The sequence below is a fragment of the Neovison vison genome, chromosome 2 (assembly GCF_020171115.1).
Source record: "Neovison vison isolate M4711 chromosome 2, ASM_NN_V1, whole genome shotgun sequence".
Classification (NCBI taxonomy): domain Eukaryota; kingdom Metazoa; phylum Chordata; class Mammalia; order Carnivora; family Mustelidae; genus Neogale; species Neogale vison.
Genome location: NC_058092.1, coordinates 72,224,001 through 72,243,781, shown reverse-complemented (window position 1 = coordinate 72,243,781; position 19,781 = coordinate 72,224,001). Strand labels below are relative to the sequence as shown.

Genomic DNA, 19,781 nt, shown 5'->3' with positions numbered 1-19,781 from the left:
CATAGGATAGAAAAGAGGGGTGCGTAGTAATTGGTATTGCTAACCACTGGCAAATAAGACAAGGACACTGAGACAGGATTGGGTTTGGCCAGACATAGAACAGTATGTGACAGTATATTCCCTTTTGTCCTTGGACTACAGGTATAAAATTGGCTAGAGTTTCTTTTTTCTAGGATAAGTAATAAATTTCTGTGTTTTTTGTTGAAAGTTAAAAGATCTTCTAGAAATGTCAAGTTTGGTTACACGTTCTTTTGCCATTATTGCTGAACTATACTAGCATAACTATAATAGAAATTTTCATTTTAAAAAAAGAGTTTAGGGAACACCTGGGTGTCTCGGTTGATCATCTACCTCCAGCTCAGGTCATGAACTTAAAGTCTTAGGATCGAGCCCTGTGTCAGGCTCCCTGCTCAGCAGAGGGACTGCTTCTTCTCCCTCTGCTTCTCCATCTGTTCCCCCCACTCCCACTTACGCTCTCTCTCTCTAAAATAAACAAAAAATCTTAAAAAAAAAAAAAGAAAGAAATTTTCAGTATTTTCCTCATGGTGATCCTCCTATCTGAAATACCCTCCTTATATCCACCTTGATTTCATTTTCCTTTTGGAGGGCGAATTCCAACTTCAGCTAGACCGTGAGTTCTCTGAGATCAGAGAGCTCATTTTAATCATCCTTGTGTCATGCCGTTCATTCATTCATCCCTTACTTATATATATTCATTCAAAAAGAAAAACAAACCTACCTTGTTAACATCTCCTACGTGGTAGGTCTTGCACCAGGTCCCTCAGTGAAGTAGACATTAGCATGAGAGCAGAGATACCCCTCATGACAAAGGATTGCAGTGAAGTACAGCATTGAGCACAGGGCCTCACAGCATCAGCCACTCAGCACACGTCTGCTTAGTGGATGAATCAATCGGTAATGGGGAAGTGGCACGTCATCTGCGTCCAGAGTTTTTGTGTGGATTATTTGGATTCCCGGGCTAAACTTTAACAGACAGGTAATATTCAGTGAACATTTGCTGTGGGTAGGGCACCATGCTAAGTGCTTTATGTATACCATTTTATTCATCACCACAGCCCTGTCCGGTAAAAGCAACTTTTAATGTCAGTTTTATAAATGAGGAAACCGAGGCTTAGACTTGCCCAATCAATCAGCAACTATTGGAACAAGGATTTTTTTTTTTTAAGATTTTATTTATTTGTTTGACACAGAGAAAGAGACACAAATAGGCAGAGAGGCAGCCAGAGACAGAGGGGGGAGCAGGCTCCCTGCTGAGCAGAGAGCCCAATGCAGGGCTCCATCCCAGGACCCTGAGACCATGACCGGAGCTGAAGGCAGAGGCTTAACCCACTGAGCCACCCAGGCACCCCCGGAACAAGGATTTGAATGGCGTTGTTCAATTCCGAAGGCTATGAATTTAAGCACTTTTTTGTATAACCTCTCAGGGGTTATCTCTTTCAACTCCTTTCAGTGAATCCTGGGATCTTAACAGAGAATCCATCAGTCAGAAAACCAAATATTCCACATTGAAAGCGGATAAAAATAGCTTCGTCAGGAGCCCAGTGGAGCAATTGATTGTCCTAGAGTGGTAGTTTATCTAAGCAGGACCTTCCTGAATGCCACGTCCAGCTAAGTTAAAGAGGAGGTGCCTATGGATTCTTACAGTGAAATTTTCACGAGTTTTAATATAGTATGTAATTTTATAGTTTCCTAAGGGACCAAATGATTTTGGACAACGCATTTAGAAATTGGGGGGGCAGAGAGAGGTGAAGTAAGACAAATTAAGTATACTGTTCCCTTTCACCATCCTTCCAGTTTCATTTCTTAGGGAAAACAGTGAAGATGAGGTAAAATTATATAATTACTTTTCACTCAACCTTTCAGATTATATCTATAGCCTCATAGTTTATGGCATTTACTCTCTATTTATATAACTTGTATTTACAAAGCTAGTATTAATAAGATTAATAAGAAAGAGGCAGTTTGGAGTTTTTTGTTTGTTTTGTTTTGTTTTCCTTAACAATAGTAGCAACAGTAACAATAGCTGAAATTGTTTCCTATGTTCTAGGCTTTGTGCTAAAGCTTTTACATACATAATTTTATTTGATCATACCCTCAACCCTAGGAGATAGTTAAATTATAATCTCCACTTAAAAAAGATCCAAAAGTTGGACAGGTGTCAAGTGAAGGAACTTGAATTTGGAGAAGTTAAAGATTATCTCAGGGTCACACACCTATTAAGTGGCTGATTTTATGCTCAGAATGAAGCCTGGCAGATTCCAGTGTCCATGGATTCAGTGACTCTCCCAGCCCAACTCCTTGAAAGGCTGGCCTGACTGTTGACCAGCCACGCTGCAGCAGGTAAGGCCTTGCAATCCAAACATAAGAGTTCCCCAGGGTAAAATGATTTGACGACGAAGATGACACATTTCCTAACTGGATAATATTCTTTTAAAGTGTGTCTTAAGGGGCACCTGGATCACTTAGTAGGTTAAGCATCCCCTGCTTGATTTCAGCGCAAGTCATGATCTCAGGGTCCTGAGATGGAGCTCCGTGTTGAACTACATGCTCAGCCAGGATTGTCTCTCACCCTTTCCTTTTGCGCCTCCCCCTGCTTGTGCTCTCTCTATCTCTCTTTAAAATAAATAAATTAAAAAAAAAATTTTAAGTGTGTTTTAAAATGAGATAGTCCTCCTAAAAGCAGATTATTAAAGAATATCTGTCATTAAAATTATATTTAATACCCATTTACTACTTATTTTCTTTTAAGGTGTTCCCGGTTTTCTTCACCAGGCCTAAAATTCAGTATTTTTTTCCCAAGCCATTCTGAATTTGTTTTTGCTTCAAGTTAGAAAAGCCTGCTGGGTATAGGTGGGGATCAGTGTTTTTAGCTGCTCTGCTCTATGCCGATGGCTCTGACTTCTTGAGCAAAGGCACTCTGGCCTGCCGAGGTTCTCTTATATAGGATCTTAAATAGATAGAACAGAGGAGAAGACTCAGCTGTAATCATGAATCATGCTTCTGGGTCTCTGTTAATTTTAATATAATGGCTGAATTTTCTTATTAATCTCTTTGCTACAGGTTCATCTCCTAAACACAGTGCAGAAACACAGTGCTATGTAGTTATAAATGGTGTTCTTAATTAGCTTCCAAGCTCTATTAGAGTTAATGGCTATATCAGGGCATAGCATTTAAATAACATTCAAATAAATCCTCAAGGAGTTTTTATCACACTTACTGTCTGCCATTGTCACCAAAATCATCAAGAATCATACTTGTTCTACAGAAGGATTTTCTAGACCATCCATTTATTTGTTTAAAGGGAAGATGTTGGCCCTCGCTGTTTTAATGAGAAAAAACAATCACTTGAGTTAGGAGAAATTGTAGAATGTTGTCACGGAAGTCATTAGGGAAATAAAGTTACAATGTTTGAGTGTATGGGTTTTAGCCTTTTTTCTAGCCATGAAAGCCTACAGGTATTTCCCTTTTGTTGTGAACAGTTAGAAAACTGGACCAATTATGTGTATCCCTGGTTTCCAGACAGTGTAGAAGAGGAAGTATGGGACTGTGATCCCTGAGGGAAAGGAAATAAATGAAGTGAGATCTTCACTTGCCCCAACTCACTGTCTGGAGTCTGTTTCCAGCCACTCAGGGGATAAGGGGAACAGAACAGAGCTCAGTGGTCTTGCTGAGTTCAGGGGATAAGATGAGAGGTTGAGGAGACCAAGAATTTCAGGACAGGGGCGCCTGGGTGGCTCAGTGGGTTAAGCCTCTGCCTTCAGCTCAGGTCATTGTCTCAGGGTCCTGGGATCAAGCCCCTCATTGGGCTCTCTGCTCAGCAGGGAGCCTGCTTCCCCCACGCCCCTGCCTGCATCTCTGCCTGCTTGTGATCTCTGTCAAATAAATAAATAAAATCTTGAAAAAAAAAAAAAGAATTTCAGGACAGAATTCAGGAGGTGAGTGTGCTTCATGAAGAGAGTATTCTAGACATCTGCAGAATTGCTCCTTCAGTCTTTGGCTATAAATTCGTCTGTGCATGCATAAAAGCAAGTACTTAAGACTGGAGAGAGAACTAGAAAATAGACCAAAAAATTCCTGGAACTTAAAATAGATGGGAATAGTTCATATTCCTACCAGCCAGAATGGAGAGATCTCAAAACGTGTGTGCACGTGTGCATGCACAAGATAGGCAGACAAAGGAGAGAGCCAGTAGTGCAAAGGGATCTAACAGTCAGAACCAGAATATAATATGGCTAGGAAGTCAACATGAACAATGCCATCAGTGTCCAGTGGGAATATGGCCAAATAACTTATTCACAGATAATGGAGCAATCAGTGATCTTCATCACATTTTAAGTACCTATGTGTCCCTAAGATGTATTTTTTTGCATTTAAAGCACGTTAGAAATTTAGACATGGTAAAGGTAAAATCTTTTTGAAATTTGCCTTTGGAGATTTTATTTTTTAAGATTTTATTTATTTATTTGACAGAGATCATAAGTAGGCAGAGAGGCAGGCAGAGAGAGAGGAGGAAGCAGGCTCCCTGCTGAGCAGAGAGCCTGACTCGGGGCTCGATCCCAGAACCCTGGGATCATGACTAGAGCCGAAGGCAGAGGCTTAACCCACTGAGCCACCCAGGCGCCCCTGGAGATTTTTTTTTTTTTTTAAGATTTTATTTATTTATTTATTTATTTTAAAGATTTTATTTATTTATTTGACAGAGAGAGATCACAAGTAGACGGAGAGAGAGGCAGTCAGAGAGAGAGAGAGAGAGAGGGAAGCAGGCTCCCTGCTGAGCAGAGACCCCCGATGCGGGACTCCATCCCAGGACCCTGAGATCATGACCTGAGCCGAAGGCATTGGCTTAACCCACTGAGCCACCCAGGTGCCCATTATTTATTTATTTGACAGAGAGCTCACAAGTAGGCAGAGTAACAGGCAAATGGAGAGGGAGAAGCAGGGTCCCTGCTGAGCAGAGAGCCTGATGTGGGGCTCAGTCTCGGGACCCTGGGATCCTGACCTGAGCCGAAGACAGACACTTAACCAACTAAGCCACCTAGGCACCCCTGGAAGTTTTGTTTTGTTTTTAATTTAGAATTTCAACTGTGCATTATTCTAGTGGCTTTTCCATTTACCTGTCACTGTAAATTTTCTGCAGTGTTTCTAGTAAATGTATGGAGCCTTCTCCTGTTATGCTTGGCTTAGTGGTATCAAAAAACAACTGTCTGGATGCTTATTTCATCTGCAAAAATAGGGTATTTTATATGCCAGGATTTTCACTTGGTTAAAAAGAATCCCAGTCTCCGTAGGCAGGGTATTAATTTGCTGTTTTTTGATAAGCCTTCTAGAGCAGAATGCAATCCTCTTCCCAATAGATTACTAGAAATTTGTATTAATAGAAACACGCTAAGCACCTAAACAAGGCTAACATTTGCATGTGGCCATTTGGGGGAAAGCTTATGAAGGAGCAGCTTAAAGGAGAAGATGCCAAAGGACTCCCTCTTAATAGCTTATATTAAGATATATAATATCTTCTATTAAGATCTATATTAAGATACATAATATTATCTATAATTTTGCCTTTAATAGGGGATATTTTCTTCACCCTAATTAATTTCTTCTATCCCTTTCTGGTTTGCAAAATTTGACACCCACCCATACATATCGAACAAAATCATTTTTCACTTATGTCCTTTGTAAAATGCAATATGCGGAAATGGCTGAAATAATAGAATGGAGTCTAGTAAGTCACCTGTAAAAATCAGCACAGATTATTATCTCATATTCAGGTCAAAAACTTTGGTCATATGACACATGTTTACTATTCATTTTAGATATATATTTGAAGTGTCCAGCTATCAGATGAGAAATCAAATACAAAAACTGTGTCATGGTTTATACTACATACGTTTGAATTTTTCATAAGATAAGATGAAGAGGAAGAGAGGTTGTCAACTTATTTAAGAAGCCAAATCTTCAATTCTCCAATTACTCTAAAGTCTTATTATACATGGGTGTGTATGTATTTTGTGTGTGTATATTGGCAGGGAGGGAGTTATGTTTTGCCTTGCGAAAGAATCATTTAGGGAAAATCTGTCAGAGTCTGTGAATAGCTTTGACTTAAAATTTTTTCTTATCAGTTGAAACACAGTTGAAAAACACCTGGGCCACTAACTGTGCATTATGCGGAAACATCTAAAAATGTGCCTGCCGGGATAATGTCACAGAGTGCCATGGTCCTCACTCTCGTCTTCCAGTGCCAAGCCACATCTATTCTGTGATCGTTGGTTTCATCAGATGGCAGATGCTTCCTCATTTTATGCTACAGAAAGTGAAATTCCAGCTAAAATGAAAACTTGATAAATGAAATGTGGTAATTTGTACTTGTGTCTAAGAAGATAATTTAAGTTCATATTTATATATAATGATATATTAACTGTTTTCATGCTGTTTAAGTAGAAATGGTGTTATGTTAGTAGTCTTAACATTGGCTTTTTGTCTTAAAAACATTTTTACTGGGATGCCTGGGTGAGTTAAGCGTCTGTCTTTGGCTCAGGTCCTGAACACAGGGCTCTGGGATAGAGTCCCACGTAAGGTTTCCTGCTCAGCAGGGAATCTGCTGCTCCCTCTGCCTGGCACTCCCCCTGCCTGTGTTTGTTTCCTCTCTCTCTCTCTAGCAAATAAACATCTTTAAAATATATATATTTTTACTGGGTCAAGATCTTGTTATATTGTAAATATGGGCCTTGGGTTCTAAGTCATGCTTTAGAATCTATGACTGAGGAAAGTTACTTAAAGTTAATGGGACTTGGTTCCCTGATCTCTATGACTGCTAAGATCTCTTCTGATTTTAATATTTCACGATTCTGTGAGTTATATCATGTGCTAGTTTTGTTTCATTTGACTCTCCAGTTCAGAAATTTATCACACATATATCTGCATCTAGCTTTGATATCTATTAGGTGATCAATAAATATTTGTTAAAGTAATGGTGTGTTTTGCTGTTTCTGATGGGTTGTAAAGTTACTATAATTTCACAGCTTTTTTATTGGGCTGTTACTCATGTTTATTTTTGTTGAATGATATTATTGCTGCTTTAACATTTACTTCCTCTCTACCACAGCTTTGTGCATGATGTAGAGCTGGTTTTTATGTGTTCTCGCTAAGATGTTTCAGAGAGGAATCTGCAGGAAAAGCTCTTTCACTACACCTAATCTTGGTCACTCTAAAAAGATAGAGGGTGGCTGAGTACGTTAAGTGGCCAACTCTTGATTTTGGCTCAGGTTGTGATCCCCGGGTCTTGGGATCCCGCCCTGAGAGCCCCTCGACATGTGGATGTGTGGTTGGACTCCACAGTCAGTGGGGAGTCAGCTTCAGGATTCTCTCTTTCTGCCCCTCCCCCTTCTTTCGTGCACCCTCTCTCACTCTCTCTCAAATAAATAAATCTTTTTTAAAAAATAAAAAGTAAAAAGATAGACACAAATATTTTCCTAATCATAAGATAATCCAGAAAGTAAATTTTACTTTTATTTGGCTTGGCTTTATTAGTTAAAAAAAAAAAAAAAAGAAAGCTCAAACTTTCTGAAAATGGTCAGTTGCTCGATGGAAAGAAATGGTACCTCAGACTCTATCCATTGGAAAACTAGTTAGAGACCAATATTAGGTACCCTGAGCTTGGGGATAGGTATCCCTTCTCCTAAGGCTCTTAGATGTATATACTGAATAGAAAAAAAAAAAATTACAGGAAACAAACTGTTTCCTGTTTAATGAAAGAATTTTAAAATTACAACATTTGTTCCCTTAACTTTGATTTTTTTCCCATCATACATTTTCAATGAATCTTTAAGTGAGGGCTAACCTATTTAACTCAGTCATCCGATAGACTTACTGAGATCATGTATTAGTTCTTTAAAAATGCCTAATTCTATAGAACCTATATTCAGCTTCATTTCTTTTCATTATTTAACACTAGCACCACCGTGGCTTAATAAGCCATTTGTAATGGAGAGGGAGTTAATTAGTTATATTAGTAAGAAGCCAACTTGAAAGCATTTAATACATTTTATATTATTATTTGTTCTGAGAGACTAACTCAAGATTTATAGGGTTCAATTTTGAACCTCAGAATAAATAAAGGGAAGGAAAGGCGAAACTTCCCCGGTGTTGAGGAAAAACCCCTGCTTTCTAACTTCCTATGAATGGCGGTATTGTTCACCACAGTATGGGGAACCGGGACCTTGCCATTCCATACTTAGGCTTGTTTTTATTTTTAAGGAATGTCGGAAAATTGTGGAAATGAATGTTTTTTCTTTTTCTTCTTTCCTTAATACCTCATGGATCCTGACCTTTTCCTTTAAACGGGTTTAGTATGTGTTTCCTTTAAAATTGGTCACTGACCCAAAAATAAGTTTTTCTTTTTCCATGATCTTCTCTAAAGAATTCTGTTAATAGCACACTAAACTGGATTACAAACTTACTGAATAAGTGCTTTGAATCCTGGGCAACCTTGGAATAAAGGGCACAGAAAGAGTAATACTGCATAAAACGAAACGGAGCAAGCTGGTATAAAGGAAAGGAATGAAACTGTATGGTTGATGTGATCAACATCTTCTAGTAGGTTTATTAGCAATTTAATGGAATATGGTTATTCAAGCACAATAATAGCTTCAGTTGAAATGTCTGCTCTGCTCTTTTTCCCATACACTTTGGAATGAGTTGAATGTGACAGCTGAGCTTTCAACAAGCTTCATGAATTTTAAATCCTTTTGAGACATAAAATGGGCTCCATGGCATGCAGTCCGTGTGGACAAGGAGTTGGCAGCCTCTCCGGGTGTTATGGGATATCAGGTGTATTCAACATACTGAGGACCCAGATTCACTGGGTGTATTCTGGGTCTGCTCTGCATCTCCACAAAGAACAGAGAACCTCTTTCTGTCTAAAATTTAATAATTAATTATTTTGCAGTTGCAGAGTTACTTTCCCAGCAATTGGTTCAAGACTTAAACTTCATATAGTCGCAGAAGAAAATCTTTATTAATGTCTCAGAACAGATTTTTTTGGCAGCTAAATATTTGTTTTTTTTTCTTTCTCCTATCTGATTCATGCATATTTAGAAAAGAAAACCATGTGAATTTTGACATAGATTTGTATCCTCAAATTTTAACACTTACCCGGATTGGTCCTGAAGTACTTCTTTAAATATTTAAATGTTTTATAAAGCTGTTCTCGAATTCTGTTTTTACCACTCTAAAAATCTGAATCTTTGCTTAGGGATAAAAAAATTCAATACAAGGACCCTTACTAATGGTATCTGGAACTACCTTACAACAAAAGACTATTTTCAGAAGATAATTTTTCAAGAAATCCATTGCAAATAATCTCAATTTAAGTGTGAATTCGTTCTTAAATTACCTTATTTAACAGTGCCCTGTATTTTATTTAAATTTGGGATATTGGTATTTATAGTGTAATTTTATAATAGCATGAGCAGAAAAACATTTTCATAAGTACAGGAAATTTTAAAAGTTTATGTGACAGATTATTAGTAGTGGTATCTGTAGATGGTATTGGGATTACAATGTTTTTAATGGTTTTATTTTTACTGATCAGTACTTTCTAATTTTTCTGCATTGAATGTATGGGATGGGATTTCTTCTCAAGTCTAGGGAGAGTAGATTTTACAGAGACCTCTCAGAGAGTTGATAAATATTCCCCGCAGTTGGAAGTGCCCTGGGCACTGGGCTAGGAGATCTGAAGGGCAAGAAACTGGGTGACTAATGGCTTAGTTACAGAGCCAGAAGAGTGCCACTTTGTTGGAGACAGACACACTGCCAGAGTTTGTGGAAGTGTTTGCATGGACTCGAAATGCAGGAGCAAAAGCTGGACTGGGGCTGTTTCAAGTACAGTCCCAGCGTATTGCCCACAGAAGCAAGGGAATCCCACAGTGAGAGCCTAAATTGAGTGAACCACAGGTGAACCAGGGGCTGGTAACTGAAGTGAAAAAGACTCCTAACAATGTGGCTTCAAGTGGTCCACTCTTCTTACCCAGAGTCACATCAGCATTTGAATGTTTAGAATAGTAGAAAGCATGCATTAGCTAGCCACATCCTATGTGCACAGATCTGCCTTGGGAGTGGTTACTATAGTTGTAGATAGTAGATGGAGTTTTAAATGTTCAGGTTATTTCTCAACTTTTCCTTCAGTGACACAACAAATATTATCCACTGACCAACCGTAGTTCTCTTCATTTGTGCACATTTCCTTTGAGTCCTTGTTAACAGTCCTACTTTTTAAAAAAAAAATGTTGCAGTCTAGTTTTTTAACAGCTAAATGTTATCCATACTCTTCTTATTCTTAGAGATACCTTTTGGTTTCTCCCTGGGTGTTTATAAGGATACACTTCCATTCATTGCACAAAAACTAAATGACATTAATCACTAACGAGTATGTTAAATTGTGCTCCTCTGAAGACCTGAGTTAATCTACTTTTTTTTTTTTTAAAGATTTTATTTATTTATTTGACAGACAGAGATCATAAGTAGGCAGAGAGGCAGACAGTGTGGGGTGGGGAGGCAGGCTTTCCACCAAGCAGAGAGCCTGATGCGGGGCTCCATCCCGGGACCCTGAGATCATGACCTGAGCTGAAGGCAGAGGCTTAACCACTGAGCCACCCAGGTGCCCCTGATTTAATCTACTTTTAAAAGTTCCTGAGGCACTATCCCCAGACAAACTGAAGCAAAGAAAATCTGGCTAACTATCTGTCAATAAGAAACACTTAGGGAGTATATCTGTGTAATGCTAAAATGCATTTAGCTTTGTGTTTAGTGTAAACATTACTGTGTCCACTTGGTCTTGATTTCAAGATTTGAGTGTCAACTGATGGGATACTAAATTTAGTTCAGATACATTCAGAAATCTTACAAAACATACTCATTGTTGAACAAACTGGATTTTGCCAACAGAGTGTGTCCTCTGTTGGACTGTAAGCTTTGTACATTTTATAATAAGCACATTCCTGTTGTGAAATGGAATGCGTCTGATCCATAATAAATCTGATTGCGAGACAATGGAACTTAGCCAGCTCAGCCCTGGTTCAAGGGAAAGGACAATAAATAGGGACAATGACATTTAAGAGAATCTAATTTCATCATGCACTGCCTCATAAGAAGAACATCTAGATAGCATTCAGGTACTTGGAGAATTACCCCCAAAGAAGCTACAAAGTGCATTCCACGTCATAGAAGGGACTAGTAGGTATTCCTCAGATAAATGTTTTAGTTAAAAGTTAATATTTAGTGATCAATTGGAAACAGAAATAAACTTTAAAAGAGAGAGAGAGAGAGAGAAAACTGTAAGGACAAGAATGCTACCATGTTTTTCTGAAACAATTTGGGAAAGACAAAACCTAACAGCTGGACAGTAGTTAGTTTTCCTTGGTAAAACGTTGACTGGAATGTTTCTGTTAGGAAGATATTATCAAACTATTCCAGTCTAAGTCCAGCTGAGAAGACCCAGATTCGATCACAGAGAAGAGAAATGACTCACTATTTTTGTCACCACTGTGTTAGAACTTAGACAGCTGTCAAAAACAAGAACCATTGCTTGAAACTAGCCATTTCATACAACTAAGCCTGTACTTATTATTTATGAGCATACAAATATTCAGCTGGTGGTTTTTCACTAACATATTTTAAAGAAGCTCTAGGAGGAGCAAACGTTTGAACATATGACAAAGGGTGGATATTTACAAAACCACTTGCCGCGCTGCAGCCTGGAATCAGAAGCCAGCTTCTCAGAATGAATTACTAGGTCCTCAACTAACAGTGACTGCAGCCCGTCACAACCATCTCTAATGAAGGCTGCAATCACAACACATAAAAAATCTAGGACTAGGAAGGAAAAAAGAAAAGCCGCATTCTGCCCAAAAATAATCCCAGCATTCCAAAAACCATCCTAAATATTGTGTTCAAACACTGGGCAAAGTGGTACAGTTAAAAAAGTACCAACTTATACCAGTTGTGAAGAAAGTTAGTTTCAATTGGTAAAAATTAGTAAGTATAATATTTTTAAGAGATAAGCAGCCTTATTCATTTTTAGCACATACGACAGTCATTTAGGATGTACTAATGAAGGGTTTCTAAATTGAGATCTTTAGCAAACCTACTTGAATAAATGAGTAAGAATGTTTTAATTAGCACAGCAAGCATCCATTTAGTCCTCTGGTGCTTTGGTACAATTATTTTGGACTAATTGATCTAAGATGTGTTTGAAAGTTGTTCTTCCTATAGCCTTGCTAACTTTATTTGCTTAATGAACTTCACCCTCTCTCCTGCTCAAAGAGATCACAATTTCAAAATGTATGGTTTCTGAACAAATGAAATCTTATACTACTGCTGCATTTTACAGCTTCCACAGAACTGAATCTAACAAGAAAATGCACAGGCATTTGACAGTAAGTAGCACTTGAAGCCTTAACATACTTATTACATCCAGAAAGTTCATTGCAATCCATTTATTTTTTTTCCAGACCTTTTATCCTGGTGGTATCTGTGCAATCAAAAGGTGTATGCATTAAGTAGTCTTTTCCTGCCAAAGGGGGATTATTCCTTCCATTGTTGCAACCAGCCACCATACTGTGCAACAGGAATGGCTCAAAAAATATCTCCAGGAGTCTATTTCTTGGAATACAGTTGTTAAGAGGAATTGTCAAGGTCAGATTTCTCACATCACTTCCTGCAGAACACAGTTTGGGATAGTTCTAATTTCCCTTGCTTTAATGTCTTACTTTCAGTTCTGACTACACCCCCACAAGGCTAGGTTAATATATTCAAATGTGGTGATCTCTCCACATGGAGAATATCTAGAAGGCATTTCCAGCTCAGCTTGGTTAAAACAGAACTCTTGAATTTTCTCCCTAGACTTGCTCCTTTCCTCTGCCTTTCCTGTATCAGGACGTAGTGCTGTCATCCACCCAAATGCTCCAGTCAAACATCTAAGTCATTCTTGATTCTTTTCTTTCCTTCACTCCCACATTTAATCTACCACCAAGTCCTGCAACTCTCCTTCGAAACACATCCCAAAATCTGTGAGGTTTTTTTGTGTTTGTTTTTTTTTTTGTTTTTGTTTTTGTTGTTGTTGTTGTTTTGGTCTCCACTTTCATCACCTTTGTCCATAGGTGGACAGGCTTTTTGCTCAGGCTCCTGTAAATGCTCAGTCTCCTGTTAATTCCTCTTAGCTGAATTCTCTGCTTCCCTTCCAGTCCATTTTCCACAAAGAAGCTAGCCAGAATTATCTTTGTAAATTAGATTATGTCACTCTCTCCTGTACATTTCCAGTGGTTTCAGATAACATTTAAAATTCAAAACCTTAATGCTAGTTTATTAGTTTTTTTATGGCCTGTCCTCTCCCTACATCCCCAGCTCTATTTAGTACCTTGCTATATTCATTTTCTAGAACTGCCATAGCAAAGTACCACACACTGGGAGGCTTAAACAATAGAGATTTATTTTCTTAAAATTTTGGATCCTAGATATCTGAGATCAAGGTGTTGCCTGGGTTGTTTTTCCTGAAGCCTCCCTCTGGATTGCACATGGCCACCCTCCCCTTAGGTTTTTACGTGGTCTTCCCTTAGTACCTGTCTCTGTCCTAATCTCTTTTCATAAGGATGCCAGTCATATTGGATTAAGACCCACATTAATGGCCTCATTTTAATTTAATTACTTCTTTAAAGGCCTTATTTCCAAATTCAGTCACATTGCAAAATCCCAGGGATTGGGACTACAACATACGAATTTTGGGAGGAGGCTTCATCCCATAACACTTGCCCTGTTTGTTTAGCCCCATACTGGCTGTCTTTCTGTTCCTTGAACAAATTAAGCTTGTTCCCACCTTAAGGTGTTTGCACTGGCACTTGCTGGAACATTCTCCCTGATGGCAACATGGTTGGTTCTTTCAGTCGACTCACATATGTCACATGTTCCGAAAGGCTATTCCTGACCTCCCAGTTGAGCCCTCTCATTTTCTAGGCACACCTCAGAGATACGGCATGTTCAGTTCCACATCACAACAATGAAGTGAGCCACCTGAAATTTTTTATTTCCCAGCACATATAAAAGTTATGCTTCCACTGTGCTATAGTCTGTTAGGTGCACAATAGCATTAAGTCTAAGAAACAATATGCATACTCTAATTGAAAACTACATTATTGCTAAGAAAATAATGCTGACCATCACCTGAGCTTTCAGTGAGTCCTTTTGCTGGGGGAGGGTCTTGCCTCCGTGTTGATGGCTGCTATCTGATGAGGGGGGTGGTTGCTGAAGGCTGGGGTGGCTCTGGTAGTTTCTTAAAATAAGACAACAATGAAGTTTTCCACATCAATGACTCTTCCTTTCACCAACAATATCTCTGTAGCTTGTCATACTGTTTGATAGCATTTTAACCAACAGAACTTCATTCAAGATTGGAGGCAATCCTCTCAAACCATGCCACTGTTTTATCAACTAAGTTTACGTAATATCATTTATCCTTTGTTGTCATTTCAACAGTCTTCAGAGCACTACACCAGAAGTAGCTTCCATCTCAAGAAACCACTTTCTTTGCTCTCTCATAAGAAGCAGTTCCTCATCCATACAAATATAATTATGATATTTCAGCCATTCAGTCACATCTTCAGGCTTCACTTCTAATTCTGGTTCACTTATTGTTTCCACCACATCTATCTGTGATTATTTCCTTTACTGAAGTCTCAAACCCCTCAAAGTTGATCTATGAGAGTAGAACCAACATCTTCCAAATTCCTGTTTATGTTAATATTGTGAGCTCTTTCCATGAATCACAAATGTTCTTAATGGCATTTAAAATAGTGAATCCTTTACAAAAGGTTCTCCATATACTTTGCCCAGATCCATCAGAAGGATCACTATCTTTGGCACATATAATCTTGCAATATGTATTTCTTGAATAATAAGACCTGAAAGTCAAAGTTATATGTAGATTCATGGGCTACAGAGTGGATGTTGTATTAGCAGGCATGAAAACAATGTTAATCTCATTGTCCGTCTTCTCCTTCAGAGCCCTTGGGTGACCTGGTGCATTGTCAATAACAACAATTTTTTTAAAGGAATCTTTTTCTGAGCTGTAGGTCTCAATAGTGGTCTTAAAATATTTAGTAAACCTTATTTTAAAAAGATGTGCCATCATTCAGGCTTTATTGTTCCATTAATAAAGTATTGATAGATTTATCATAATTCTTAAGAACCCTGGGATTTTCAGTATGGTGCATAAGCAATGGCTTTGACTTAAAATGAGGATTTTGTGGTGGTGGTGGTGGGGTGCTGCATTTGCCCCTAACAACAGAGTCAGGCTGTCCTTTGAAGTTTGAAGCCAGGCATTGACTACTCCTCTCTAGCTAAAAAAGTCGTAGATGGCATCTTCTTCCAGTAGAAGACCGTTGCATTTACACTGAATATCTGTTGTTGGGTGTAGCCAGCTTCATGAGTTCTTGTAACTGGATCTTCTGGATCTCCTGCTGCAGCTTCTCCATCAGCACTTGCCGCTTCACCTTGCACTGCTATGTTTTGGAAAAGGCTTCATTCTTTAAACCTCATGAACTCATTTCTGCTGCTTCAAAATTTTCTTCTGTAGCTTCCTCCCCCATCTAATCCTTCATAGAATTGAAGAGAATTAGGGCCTTGCTCTGAATTAGGCTTTGGCTTAAGGGAATGGGGTGGCTGGTTTGGTCTTCTTTCCAGACCACTAAAACTTTCTCCATATCAGCAATAAAGCTGTTCTGCTTTCCTTCCATTTGTGTGTTCACTGGAGTAACACTTTTAATTTCCTTCAAGAACTTTTTCTTTGGATTCACAGCTTGGCTATTTGGTTGGTACAAGAGGCCTAGTTTTCTGCCTAACTTGGTTTTTGACATCCTTCTTCACTAAGTTTAATTTTTTCTAGTTTTTGCTTTAAAGTGAGACTCTCTGCCTTTCACATAAACACTTAGAGGCCTTTGTAGGGTTTTCATTTGGTCTAATTGCAGTATTGTTGTGTCTCAGGAAACAGGGAGGCCTGAGGAGAGGGGGAAAGATGGGGAAACAGCTGGTTCATGGACCAGTCAGAATACATACAACATTTATCAATTAAGTGCGCCAACTTAAATGGTGTGGCTTGTGGATCCCCAAAACAGCTACAGTGGTGACATCAAAGATCACTAATCACAGATCACCACCCTCAAAAATGAAAAAGTTTGAAGTACTGTAGGAATTACAGAAACGTGATACTGAGATACAAGATGAACACATGCTGTTGGTTAAATAGCATTAATAGTCTTGCTCAATGCAGAGTTGATACACGCCTTTAATTTATAAAAGAGTAGATGCGAAGCGCAGTGAAATACCATAAAATGAGATATGCTTGTATGTCACATGCCCTGAATTAACTCTCTGTATGGTACCTACTACTACCTAATATTTTTCTATTTATTATGTATTGTCTATCTCTCCATTTCCCCACAAGAATAGACACGAAGATCTTTTCTCTTGACTGATATATTTCTAGGGTCCACAAAAGTGCCAGGTGTGTTAAGAATGTTGAATAGATATTTATTGAATGGCTGGATAAATGAACGAAATCATTAAAGATGGTAAAGAGAAGACTGGCAGTTAAGTGATTATCGTGTCAAATAGACCAAAGATTTTCTCCCTTGGAGGTCTTTAGAAATAAAGATGAATCTGCTTATCATTGAAGTATTCTAAGAGCTGTCTAGAAGTGGTCATCTCACCTTGCAGCTATGCCTTGTCTAGACAAAGTGGCTATTTTTAAGTGAGGCGTAAGTTTATTATAACATTTCTAGAAATTATGTGTAACATGCAGAATTTTTCATTTATTCATTCAGTAAACATAAGGAGAGTCTGTTGTGGCCAGATCTTTTGTCAGTAGAATGCCCTGGGAAACATGGGAGTGCACAGAAGGCATATCTATCCCAGCCCGAGTGTGTAGTTGGGGTGGGCCCAGGGCTCTCTTGGAGGCTTTGAAGGCAGCTAAATGCCTACAAAGTATTAATTGTTTACTGGACATACAAAATACTTGTCATACTTTACACCTGTTTGCCTTTATAAATGGCAGCATACAGCTTCTCTGAGTTGATTGAACATTATGGGCACTTCAAGTTCTATGTTTGGTGTTTATTTTGGATGGTGTGTACCCCAAATTTTTATGCTTCTCGACTTTGGGGAAAATAAAGTTTTAGAACCTTGTCATTTCCCTAGTTTTAACATACTAAGTTTTGCAAACCTTTTAGCAGCTGACAGCTTTTTTTATTTGGTATTTGGTGGCAAATCCTATTTCTGTTTGTTTTCGGCAGACAGAATGTCAGTGGTTCTTAGACACTCAGTACATGTATTGTGTCATTATTGTCAACAAGGAAATGGGCGACTTGAGTTAGTACATTATATGTCAGGAGAGTGACAAGACCGGCCAGCAGAGCTCCTGTCTTGTTTTTCATTTAAAAAGCTAAATGTTACTTTCAGTTGTCTTCTGGGAAACTTGTCTTGTTGTGACATATGGAGGGCCTCTGGGTTTTTGTCTGTATTTTGTTTGTTTTTTGTTTTGTGTTTTGGTTTGTTGTTCTTGGTTTAGTTTTTTTGTTTAGTTTTGTTTTGTATTTTAGTATAGTTGACACACAGTGTTGCATTGATTTCATGCATACATAATGATTTGACAAGTTTATACATTATATTGTGTTCATCACTAGTATAGCTACCATCTGTCCCATTACATCACTGTTACAGTGTTAAAATGTTGACTATATCCCTTATGCTTTGCTTTTTATTCCCATGATTTACTTGTTCCGTAACTGAAGGCCTATATTTCCCTCTTCCTTTCACCCATTTTTCTTGGTTCCCCACGCCTTCCGCTCTGATAGCCATCAGTTTTATTCTCTGTATTTATAGTTCTGATTTTGCTTTTTTTCAGTTCATATTTTTAGATTCCGTTTATGAGTGGAATCATAGGTATTTGTCTTTTTTAGTCTGACTTATTTCACTTAGCATAATTCTCTCTGTGTCCATCCATGTTGACTCATACAGCACAATCTCATCCTTTTTTATGGCGTGTAATATTTTATTGTGTGTGGGGGGGGTGTACCACATTTTCCTTATCCATTCGTCTATTGATTGACGCTTAGGCTTCTTCCATGTCTTGGCTGTTGTTAATAACCCTGCAATAAACATAGGGGTGCATATAGCTTTTTGAGTTAGAGTTTCAATTTTCCCTGGGCAAATACTCAGTGGTGGAATTAGTGGATCATATGATGTTTCTCTTTTTAAATTTTTGAGGAACCTCTATCCTACTTTCCACAGTGGCTATACCAGTTTACAGTCCCACCAATAGTGCACAAGCTTCCTTTTTCTCCACATCCTCACCAACACTTGTTATTTCTTGTCTTCTTGATTTTAGCTGTTCTGACAGGTATGAGGAGATATTTCATTATGGTTTTGACTTGCATTTCCCTGATGATGAGTGATGTTGAGCATCTGTTAGCCATCTGTATGTCATCTTTGGAAAAATGTCTATTCGGGTCCTCTGCCCATTTTTTGCTTATTTTTTTTAAATTAAATTTTTACTTAAATTCCAGTTAGTTAACCTACAGTGTAATATTAGTTTCAAGTGTACTATATAGTGATTCAACACCTTAACAACACACCTGGCACTATTGTAGGCTCTAGAAATAACATCACCCAGTGCCCCTCACAAGTACACTCTAATCCCCATCACCTGTGTAACTCGCCTTCCCTTTGGTATCCATCAGTTTGTTCTCTATAGTTACGAGTCTGTTTCTTGGTTTGCCCTCCCTTTCCCCTTTGTTCCTTTGTTTTGTTTCTTAAATTCCACATATGAGTGAAATTATATGGTATTTGTTTTTCTCTGACTGATTTTGTTTATCATTATACTCTCTAGCTCCATCATGTCATTCCAAATGGCAAGATTTCATTCATTTTTGTGGCTGAGTAATATTCTTTTCTATGTAATAGAATAGAATAGCATAGCATTGAATGGAATAAAATAGCAGAATAAAGAAAATGTGGTGTATATATATATTTTTTCTTATTCATTCATCAGTCAGTGGATGCTTGGGCTGTTTCCATAATTTGGCTGGTGCAGATAATGCTGTATGGATCCCTTTGAATTAGTATTTTTGCATTCTTTGGGTAAATACCTAGTAGTGCAATTGCTGGATCATAGAGTAGTTCTATTTTTTTTTTAAAGATTTTATTATTTATTTGACACAGAGAGATCACAAGTAGGCAGAGAGGCAGGCAGAGAGAAAGAGAGAGAGAGGAGGAAGCAGGCTCCCTGCTGAGCAGAGAGCCCAATGCAGGACTCGATCCCAGGACCCTGAGATCATGACCTGAGCCGAAGGCAGCGGCTTAACCCACTGAGCCACCCAGGCCCCCGAGTAGTTCTATTTTTAACTTTTTGAGGAACCTCCATACTGTTTTCCAGAGTGGCTGCACCAGTTTCCTCTGCCCATTTTTTAATAGAATCATTTGTTTTTTCTGGTGTTAAGTTGTATAAGTTACTTACATATTTTGGATATTAACCCCTTATGAGATTCATCATTTGCAGATATCTTCTCCCATTCAGTAGGTTGTCTTTTGGTTTAATTGATGGTTTCCTTTGATGTGCAAAAGCTTTTTATTTTGGTGTAGATCCGATAGTTTATTTTTGCTTTTGTTTCCCTTGCTTAGGAGACATAATCTAGAAAAATGTTGCTATGGCTGACGTA

General features: G+C 38.3%; 1 protein-coding gene across 2 annotated transcripts in view; it reads left to right on the top strand.

Moving 5' to 3' along the window:
- Positions 1-19,781, top strand: part of DDAH1 (dimethylarginine dimethylaminohydrolase 1) — a 133,153-nt gene that overhangs the window by 63,943 nt on the left and 49,429 nt on the right. The window contains exon 1 of one of the 2 annotated variants that reach the window (XM_044238609.1): positions 2,319-2,361. The exons of the other annotated variant lie outside the window; for it this stretch is intronic. The gene's annotated coding sequence lies outside the window, so the exon portion shown is untranslated. Of the gene's footprint in view, positions 1-2,318; positions 2,362-19,781 lie in introns of those variants that run through there. 2 annotated transcript variants of the gene reach the window in all.